The sequence below is a fragment of the Anolis carolinensis genome, chromosome 1 (assembly GCF_035594765.1).
Source record: "Anolis carolinensis isolate JA03-04 chromosome 1, rAnoCar3.1.pri, whole genome shotgun sequence".
Classification (NCBI taxonomy): domain Eukaryota; kingdom Metazoa; phylum Chordata; class Lepidosauria; order Squamata; family Dactyloidae; genus Anolis; species Anolis carolinensis.
In genome coordinates this window covers 80400417-80411618 of record NC_085841.1, presented here as the reverse complement: position 1 = coordinate 80411618, position 11202 = coordinate 80400417, and the positions used below count along the sequence as shown (strand labels likewise).

Genomic DNA, 11202 nt, shown 5'->3' with positions numbered 1-11202 from the left:
CCGCCAACGGCCGGCCCCGCCACTCGATCTCTCTCTCTTCCTTCCTTCTTTCCTTCCTTCTCTTCTTTTCCTGGCCGTCAGCTGACCGCGCCGCTTGGCTTCCGCTGCCTCCCCTTAAATCGACGGGCTTCCTCGAAACATCCACCCTACGAACCACATCGTGCTGCTGGGCGTGACTTGGAGGGAGGCCGAGAGGGAAGACGAAGCCACAGCCCACAGCCCACGTCCCTCCCTTTCCACGCTCTTCTCAACTTGGCAGTATAATCCGTTCCTCTGTTGGTCTGTCGTCTCTCCTTTGCTTGTCATCTCTTGGCTCTCTCTCTCGCTCTCTCTCTTTTTTGGTGGGTAAACAGTTTATTAATGAAATGTTACGTAACAAAACAGCAAATTATAGCAGATATAGTCAGATAACAATCATTTTGAAATGTACATGCATATCTACATTAGTCAATCAGCCTGTTAATTCTAACACTGAGTACATATTATTATCTGTTACTCAAAACATACAGAATTGCTCTTTTTACATGTTATCCACTATTTTCAATCTAGGTTTCTACACATTTTTAAAAGAAATTAAATATAAGAGTTCACCCTAACATTCAAACAATGACATACAACGTATTACACACAACCAACCCTGCACGCACCCAAAACCCCTATCCCACACAAAATAAAGCCCCTTCTCCACACCCGTGCACCCTTCACCATGACTTCCAACCCTGAAGCACTATGAAGCCTTTAAGCCAATTTATCTATCCTTGTTAATAGTAACCCCTAAATTCCTAATGGAACTCCTCTGTGTTACTGACTCCCTATTCAGATATGCTGTGGCCAACTTCCATGTTTCAAAAAAGTCCTCATTACTTTTGTTCTTCCTATTATTGGTAAGTTTGGCCATTATCATATATTCTTTCTCTCCAATCCTTTTTAGTTAAACCTTTTTCCCCTTTCCAGTCTTTGGCTATAGTCAATCTTGCTTCTCTTATCATTTCTCTGCCATAGCATGGGGAGGCTTGGGTGACTCTCAGCAACTGCCTATGATTTTTAATCTCTTGAACGTCTCTCTGCCATCTATCTTTCTATCAATTCTTTATCACAACAATAATATAATAATAAAACTTCCTCTCTTCTCCTCCTCAGGGCTCATGGCCAGGAAGCTCAGCTCTAGGAGCTCATCATTTTCTTGGTCATGTCAGCCGCTTTCCCTGAGGGCCTCTACCCGGAAGAATAGTGTAACATGGAATCCAACTTCAATGTAGCGGCTTGGATAAGGACTATGAAAAGTCAAGGAGTATGGAATTTAAGGCTCAGCACTTCGTTTTTAATGTGTTTTAATCTGTTTGTGCTATTTATATGTCTTAACTGTTGTAACTGAGTTATATTTTATTGTGTGCGTTATGAGGAATTTAATTTTTGCCTTGATTTGTGAGCCACTCTGAGTCCCCTTAGTGGTGAGAAGGGTGGGGCATAAATATAGTAAATAAATAAATAGTAAATTTATAGACTGCCCTCTCTCCCCAGAGGGACACAGGGCGGTTAACATACATATAAATAGCAAGTGTTCATTGCCACAGTGTGTTGTACAAGGCTTTCATGGCCGGAATCACAGGGTTGTTGTGTGTTTTCCAAAAGAGCTGCAAGGCCAAGAACAAGCCATGAGAGTAAAGACAAAGATCCATCCAGAGGAAAAGTGTTCTTACCATACATCAAGGGAACCACTGACTGCATAGGCAAGCTGATGAAGAAACACAACCTACAAACTATCTACAGACCTACTAAGAAAATCCAACCAATGCTACGTTCAGCAAAGGACAAGAAGGATCCTCTCACCTCTGCAGGAGTCTACCGTGTACCATGCAGCCGTGGAGAAGTCTACATAGGGACCACCAAATGCAGCAGCATTGCCCAGACACAAATCAAGGAACATGAAAGGCACTTCAAACTACATCAACCAGAGAAGTCAGCCATAGCAGTGCACTTGATGAACCAACCTGGACACAGCATATTATTTGGGAACACAGAAATGCTGGACCACTATAACCACCACCATGTCAGACTACACAGAGAACGCATTGAAATCCAAAAGCATGTGGACATTTTCAACAGAAAGGAGAAAACCATGAAAATGAACAAAGTCTGGCTACCAAAACTCTAAAATCAAAACAGTAAATAAGAAACACCACTCAGAAAATAGAGGAATTCCAGACATGAGTCAATCAAGGAAGAAGGAAGCAGGAAGAAGCCAGGACATCAAGTTTGCAAGGCCATTAATGCTAATCAAAGTGATTAATTACAACAGTCACACTGGCCTCCAACAAAGCATTTCTGTACAATTTAACATCTACAAATATGCAAATATTAAAACAGAATTAAATATCTTTGGTATTTTAAAAATTCAGTTAAAATCCATAAATTCTGTTATCTCTCTGTTTTCTATCTGTCTCTCATATCTCTATCTGTCATTATTATCTAACTATCATGATGTCTACTTTTGCCAGCCTGGGATGCCTTGGAGGAATCTCAACAAGTGCTTATGATTTTGAATCTAACATCCCTCTATCTCTAATCTATCTATCATGATCTGTGGCTTTGATTAATCAGAAGCAGTGCTCCCCAACTCCCAAAATACTTAGACTGCAAACCTGGACTCTCTTGAAACTGAAGTATGTCTGCTTGAATTCAGCGGGACTTAACCTTCTGCTGTCTGAGTACTATCATTACTGGACAGATGTGCTTGGAAGGGCAGATATGAAGGAACTAGATAAGATCCTGAAATGTCAATGTTTATATACGTATCTGTGGAATGTCCAGGGTGAGAGAAAAAAACCTGTCATCTGTTTGAGGCAAGCTTCAAAGCCTGGCTGCTTCCTGTCTGGGGGAATCCTTTTTTGGGAGATGCTAGCTGGCCCTGATTGTTTCCTGTCAGGAATTCCTCTATTTTCTGAGAGTTGTTCTTTAATCAAGGTGACCAATTGCAACATTCACACTTGACTCAAACAGACATGAATTCTTTCTCCCACCCTGGACATTCCACAGATATATACACCCCAGTTTGCCTACTTTCCAACACCTCACAACCTCTGAGGATGCCTCCCATTGATGTGGGTGGAACATCAGGAGAAAATGCTTCTGGAACATGGCCATATAGCCCGGAAAACTCATAGCAACTCAAATATAACAATGTTTGGTAAGGTAGAAGGCAAAAGGAAAAGAAATCCAGAAAGGGAAGCCATGGCCCTGGATCTGCTAGACCAGAATAAGGCTATTGATGTCAGGGTAACTTGGAGGCCTCTTGTTCATAGGGTTGGCATAAGTCAAAGTCCTGTCTCAGTAGCTTCCTGAAAACATTGACCGATCTGGGCAACATATGTGAAAATGGCAAACCTCTATCTAGAAGGTCACTAGGAAAGGAATTTAAAAAGAACCACCAACACCATAATGCCTTGCTTTTTATTCAAATTTATGGTGTGCAATCACATTTAGTGTACTGTCTGCTGGTTTGGTAGCACACTTCAAAAACTGTTTTGCAGAACTGGAAAGTGGGAAGAAAATGCAAATAACAAAGAGTTTGATCATTGAGCACAAGATAACAAGTGCATTGCTATAGTACATTTAAAATGTTTATATTATTATATAAAATCAAACATTTATAGAATCATTTTGTTTTTTAATATATGTGTGTGTATATATATATATACTGAAAAAATCAAGGACTACTTTTAAATCAACATGAAAACTTGCTGATAGAACTCCCTTGCAGTAGCTAGTTTCCTTTGCTGTCTTGCATATACAATTGTCTTTGAAATATGACCTGCTCACATTTAATGCCGCATAAACATACCTTTCCTCATCTATCAAAAGTTGACATGCCTGTGCTTTTACTGGTCTGAAGATACTTTTCCTGTACAGTACTTGAGGCATGTTTTGGCAGGCTCCGCCACACAGATGGAAGTGCTTCTTAATGGACTGCATTACCATCCTAACCTTATTTGGCATCAAATCCTATTTGACTCTTTAGCATCAGGAGAGCAGCCTGACCCGGGGATAATCTCTCATAGTTCTAATGACAATAGTTCAAATAACGATAGAACAACACATGATATATTTTATGAAAATGAACTGGCAGTCATTAAGACAGACCATTCAGCCACCCAGTAAATAAATTTCCCCTTTCCACATGGCCATGGCTGAAAAATAATTACTTTTTAAAGAAATGTATACTCTCCTGTTAAATGCAATTCAATTTCCAAATCCAAGAACACTGATTTTAAAAGTTACAAACTATGGTTTAAAAACAACAAAATATAATAGGTAAACACTCATTTTGGAGGACTAATATATGACTTCCTCTGAAAACACAAAAACACAGTGTTACTTTTATGTTGCTAAGCTGTCTCAGTGTGAAGAATGGAAGAGGATCTCTTATCTAATTTCTCAGTGCTCAATTGGTGATACAAGCTCCGAATAACTCGACTACAGAACAAGGATTACTAATAGTTTCAGAAAGAATTATTGTTATTGTGTACCTTTAAGGTGTTTCCAACTGAAGACAAATCTATCACAGGGTTTTCTCAAAGGGAGCTTACTTTTGCTTTCCTCTAAGGATAAAAAAGTGTAACTTGGCCAAGGTCACCTGGTCAGATCCCATGACTGAGCAAACATGCGAACCCTGACTGCACCAAACTATTTTATTGCACTGCCCAGTTTTATTGTGTCTTCACACTTATTCTGTGTCTTTCAGTACATTTATTATGTGCCTAAATTGAAAAAAATGATTTAACTGTCACTTTAACTCTGTCAGCCAACAATCCTGTAGGTTAGTAATCTGTGCTTTCTCATGTTGGAAGACATTGAAAAAAAATAAAGCTATTGAAGGGTTTCACCTCTTAATACCTGGGGCTAGGACAATTAATGTGGGGTGGGAGTGGCAGATCAACTGTGGGAGACACACAGCATTGTGTGATAGACACTGTCATTCGCAGTGATGCAATGCTGGGTTGCCTGCCTCATGCAATAAAGTCTCAACGTCTGGTAACTAACTGTTCTGTTTTGGTGTGCCTTCAAGTCATTTCCATCTGATGGCAAACTAAGGTGATCCTATCATGAGATTTTCTGGGATTAAGAGAGTGTGATTTGCTCAAGGCCACTGAGTTTCCATGGCCAAGTGGGGATTTGAACTCTGCTTTCTAGTATCATAGTCCAACACTCAAACCACTACACCACATGTCACTCTTATTTGTTTGATTTGTAAGTGGAAGATTGCAAGATTAGACTCCAAGGAAGAAAAGATTCCCCCCCCAAGGAAAATTGGGGGAAAGAATATGTAAAATTTAAGATATACAGATTATTGGCAGAAAACAGCACAGACTTTGACTACTGTTGGAGATATTAGTTGAGAAGTCAGAAGAAGACAAGGACTTAGGGTGTATCTGCACTGTAGGATTAATGCAGTTTGACATTGCTTTAACTGCCATGGTTCAATGCTATGGAATCATGGGAGCTGTAATTTTATAAGCCTCCTCTGCCAAATAGTGCTGATGCTATACTAAACTACAACTCCCAAAATTCCATTGTATTGATTCATGGCAATTAAAGTCATATCAAACAGCATTAATTCCACAATGTGGATGCACCCTTGGAAGGGCACCTATGAAAGAGGTAGATAAGATCCTCAATTATGAAAATATATCATTAAATATCTAAGGAGAAAATCATCTTTGTTATACTATTTCCAATTTCTGTGTACAGTTGTGAAAGGTGAACAGTGAAGAAAGCTAATATGAAGAATGTAAATTAACATAAAACGTCATGCTGAAGGAGAATTCTATGGATACTACAAACCACCAAAAAGGGAAAAAAATATCTTGGAAGCTATTAAGGGGGAGGTTCCTTCTAACACATACAAAGTGCTGTAGGTCAGTACATGTGAAAAGTCCTGCTGGAGGAAAGTTATATGGATACCGAAGACCACTAAAAAGATAAATGAACAAGTCTTAGAGCAAAGAAAGTCTGAACTACTTCTAGAAATCAAACTGATTTTTTTTCATTCTATTGAACCTATGGGGATAGCTGCTGAACAATTTGATAAAGATCTTCTGAAGCCTCTCTAAAAAATCTCTGCCAATGACGAGTGAAAACTAAATGGAGGATAAAAAACACTGTATCCTGTAAGTGCCAATTCGGGGAACTGATATTAGAGCACTTTCCATGCAATTTTAATGAAATTATTGATTTTATGTTTCTACCTAGAGACAGTGGTGTCAGATACATTAGGAATACATAAGAGAGACATTATAAAGTCATATGAATGCACAAGTAAGGCTGCTCATAGTATTTTACCTTGGCCATCATTGGAATGGAGGGGGGGGGAGAGAGAGAGAGGGAGAGGCAAAGCCAAAATACACTTTTCTTCTGCTATAAAGATACTGTGGATAAGTGTACAGAGTTTGATACCTGGTTTATAACAAGAAGTACTGCAAATTTCTAAACAGAGTTAAGATATTATATCTGCTGTTACAGTATCCTAAAGATACCACATCCCATCTGATCTTGGAAGCTAAATAGGGTCAGCTCTGGTTAGTATTTTGATGGGAATACCAAATGCTGTAAGCTATATTTCAGAGGAAGAAACTGGCAAAAACACCACTGAGCACTCCTTTATTAAGAGAACCCTATGAAATTCATGGGGTCACCATAAGTTGACAGGCAACTTGAAGGCACATGCATCCAACAAATTTGTACTTGGTAAAGGATCAGACATGTGTGAGCGTCATTGTTTTGAGTTTTCTTTGCAAATGTAGACAGAAGTGCAATGCTGTCTTACATAAATGAATACCTGATTTGTTTTGAAATATTCACAGTTCTTTTTGTATTTGGTAGTGTCTTCTGTGTCCTCTGAATTTGGTTTGGTTTAGCCATGGGGAACTGCCAAGAAAAACAATCCATAATGTAATCTATAGTTCTATCTAAGTTCTATCTAAATAAAAATAAACTGGAAATCCACTATTTGCTACAGAAGGCTTGGTAAGGAATGAGGGTATGTGAAACTGCCATTAGCTCACAACTCTTAATAGCTGATGGTTTGTTATGTTGGCCAGAAGACATAGCAAGGAACTTTTCGATATATGATTAAACAATCTAACTTGCCTGATGGGATCAGAGAAAATTCCACATGAGTGAGATTATCCATTAATTTCTTTTTCAGATATTTTTTTTTTACTTCTCTCTTCAGCTACAAAATATTTCCATCTATATATATAAAAGAATGATGGCATCAGGGCAGCGGACAAAACAACAAAACTACAGGCCCCCCAACCTTGAAATTTGACAACACAACCCATCATCCACGGCTCTAGGTTGATACAACAAAAAGAAAAGAAAAATAAAGTCCTAATTAGAGGGAAAGGAATAATTGTTTTTATCCAATTGCTGCCAGTTAGAGGGCTAAGCTCCGCCCACTTGGTCTCCTAGCAACCTACTCAGTCCAGGGGACAGGCACAGTTAGGCCTCAGGCCTATAAGATACAGACTATCTGATTTTAACTGGATTATATGGCAGTGTAGACTCAAGGCCCTTCTACATAGCTATATTACCCATTTAGAATCTTATATTATCTGCTTTGAACTGGATTATCTTGAGTCCACACTGCCAGATAATTCACTTCAGTGTGCATTTTATACAGCTGTGTAGAAGGGGCAGTTCTAGGCAGATAATATAAGATTACAGATATACAGTAGAGTCTCACTAATCCAACATAAACAGTGTTCTCTATCCTCACCACTTTCACAGTACACAAACAACCAAATGCATACTAAACATAAAGACAACCATACAACAGACATTCAATACCACCACTACCTCAACAATTTCTCACCAACACCACCAGACAACGCCACAGCAACACGTGGCCGGGCACAGCTAGTAGCAATTTATAATCAAAATTGTAACTGAAACAAGGAGGAAATAAAACAATGCATGAAATATTTTAACAGACTAAAACAGACTAAAAATGGTGTCAAACAGGGATAAATTATCACCCCAGCCTCTGCCTCTCATCTAACTGTAAGATGACACCAAAATCTTCCAAGGAGGAACTTTGTAGGCCACAGGTTCAATTGTGGCTTTCCAGGTAATGTGCTGTAAGCTAAATATATGCATTAATATGTGCAGCGTCTTGCAAACAATGTGTGTGTTTTGGCCCACTCCTTCCCCAGAACTGACTTCAGAAAAGATAGGGATTTTATCACATTTAAGATTCTTATGTTTTCAGTAAACACTTTAGAATAAAACAACTATAAGAAAGAGATCTAATAGCACTTCCTAAGACAATTTATTTGGCATAGGGTTTTTTTTTTTTGCAGAATACAACCCACTTCCTCAATTTCTTGAAACATGAAAACCTTGCTAGGGCGCCACTCAGATTGTTGAAGTTTATTGAAATGGTTACCCTGACCTGATAAAAAATCACTAGTCAAATAGCACCACAAAACACAAAAAGTGTCCGGGTCTCACATGCCTGTCTTTAAATTCTCTTCAAATCCATGGAATAATTTCCCATAAGTAAAATATTTCACTGTCCAAATAACCAGTTTGATGTATTGGTTTGAGCACTGGACTAAGACTGGAGGCTACAGTTAATGACCCAATTCGTGACTCAGTGGGTCATGAAAACTCACTGGAGGAGCCAGGATTTTGATTGGGGGGGGGGGTTGGGATTTTTGTTCAGGGGGGTTGAGTCTGGGTGAGAGAGGATCTACCCTAGCAAATCTTTTGTATCATTATACCAATACCCCCATACATATGGGATATATTGAGCATGGTGCTCAATTCATGATATGAATAAACATAACAATTTAAATAATTAGTGTAAGGCCTTTTCATGGACTATCCATAGAATTTCAAGGGGGGGGGCTGAAGCCCCTCAAGCCCCCACCCACCCCCCACCCCCCAGCTACATACCTGGGAGGAATTGGGCAAGTCACGCTCTCGGAGTCAGAGAGGAAAGTAAAGGCAAACCCCCTTGGTTAAACTTCACCAAGAAAACCCAATGGTAAGATTGCCATTGGGTTCACTATAAATCAGAGATTACTTGAATGTGTACAAGACTGTCAAGATGATCACATTGAAATACAAGTTGAGCACCCCTTACTTCGAAAGCTGAAATGCTCCAAAAACCAACATTGTCCACATAGCTGGTTGAGCTAGTTTTTGCTTTTATATGGTTCAATGATCTTCAGACAATGTGCATGAGCAGATGCATATACAAATGAATCTCATGTCCTATGGCTGGGCCGACCAGGCAGTGGGGATATCCAGTTGCCAACCCTGGATGGCGAAGTGCTACGCCTGTCTTTACTGGTAAAGAGTCTGGGAGTCCTCTTGGACCCTTCATTGTCGATGGAGGCCCAGGTCTCTGCCATTACCAAAACTGCCTTCTTTCATCTTCGGCAGGCTAGACGGCTAGCCCCCTATCTGTCTAGGGACAACCTGGCTACGGTGATCCAGGCCACAGTCATCTTGAGACTGGATTACTGTAACGCCCTTTACATTGGCCTTCCTGTGTCGGTGATCCGGAAGCTCAAATTGGTGCAAAATGCAGCTGCCCGGCTCCTTGCGGGAGTCCCGATAAGATGCCACATAACACCAATCTTACGGCAGCTGCACTGGTTACCAATTGAGCACCGGATCACTTTCAAAGTGATGGTGCTTACCTTCAAGGCCTTACATGGTCTAGGGCCGATGTACCTGAGGGACCGCCTCACTCCCTACAAACCCCAGAGATCCCTCCGTTCCGAGGACCAAGACCTGTTGGAAGTCCCCAGTTTTAAGACTTTGCATCTAACTGCACCTAGACACAGAGCCTTTTCAGTAGTGGCGCCATCTCTCTGGAACACCTTGCCACCTGAAGTTTGTGCCTTGCGGGACTTGTTGGCCTTCCGTAGGGCATGTAAGACACACCTGTTTCGACAGGCTTTTGAGTTCTGTTGTTGATGTTTTAAAAGGTGCTTTTAGGATGTTTTTAAAGATGTTTTTAAAGATGTTTTTTAAAGATGTTTTTAAGATGTTTTTAAATTGTTGATTTTAGCCGGTTCTTGTAAGCCGCTCCGAGCCCTAGGGGAGTGGCGGCATATAAGTTTGAAAAATAAATAGATAAATAAATAAATGTTCAGGCTTGGATCCTATCTCAAAGATAATTTCACTATATAGATATGCAAATATTCCAAAATCAGGGGAAAAATCAAAATGTCAAATAATTGTGATGCCAAGCATTTTAGATTAATTGGTTTGAGAATTGGACTATGTCTTTGGAGACTATGGTCCAGTTCCTCATTTGGCCATGAAAACCCACTGGGTGACCCCAGGTGTGTCACACACTTTCAGCCCTCCAAAAAATCTATAATTTCACCTTAGGGTTGCCATAAAGCAGAAATGACTTGAAAGTACACAGTAACATCCAAATCCTGAATTACACTAGAGTGGTTTGAAGTTTACATTATGGTCTCTAGTCTTCAACACCTCTTGTGTGCTTTCCAAGGTGGGATGCCCATTTGTTTGGAAAAGAGTGACCAAATGGGCATCCCACCTTGAAAATACAATAGAAGTTGCAATATAGTTACTTTTTTATAATAATAATAATAACACAAAACCTCCAAACAGACATAAAAAGCAAAAATACAAACTATATAAACAGCTTAAATCTCCATTATATGGTCAGTGTAGTAGACCCATATAATGGAGCTTAACTGCATTTTATAGGTCTATACTGACCATAGATAATAGAGATTAGACCAACTATATATAATGAAGTTTAACTGTATTCGAGGGATCTACACTGACCATATATAATGGAGATTAAACTGACTATATATAATGGAGTTTAGCTGCATTCAGTAGATCTACACTGACTATATATCATGGAGATTAGACTAGCCATACATTGATTTATTTATGGCATTTGTACTCTGTCCTTCTCAACCCTGTAGGGGACTCAGAGCAACCTTACAATAGGCAACATGATGGAGCTTAACTACATCATATGGATCTACACTGACCATATATAATAGAGATTAGGTTGGCCATACATGATGGAGTTTAACTGCATAATATGGGTCTACACTGACCATACACAATGGAGTAATCTGGCCACACATGATGGCATTTAACTGTATTCTGTGGGTTGACACTGGCCATATATAATGGAGA

General features: G+C 39.6%; 1 long non-coding RNA gene across 1 annotated transcript; it reads left to right on the top strand.

The window, feature by feature from the left end:
- Nucleotides 1-201: 201 nt before the first annotated feature.
- On the top strand, nucleotides 202-2378 carry LOC134298276 (uncharacterized). The gene is made up of 2 exons (XR_010005275.1): nucleotides 202-341; nucleotides 1141-2378. It is a non-coding gene; the product is annotated as an uncharacterized LOC134298276 (long non-coding RNA).
- Nucleotides 2379-11202: the final 8824 nt, after the last annotated feature.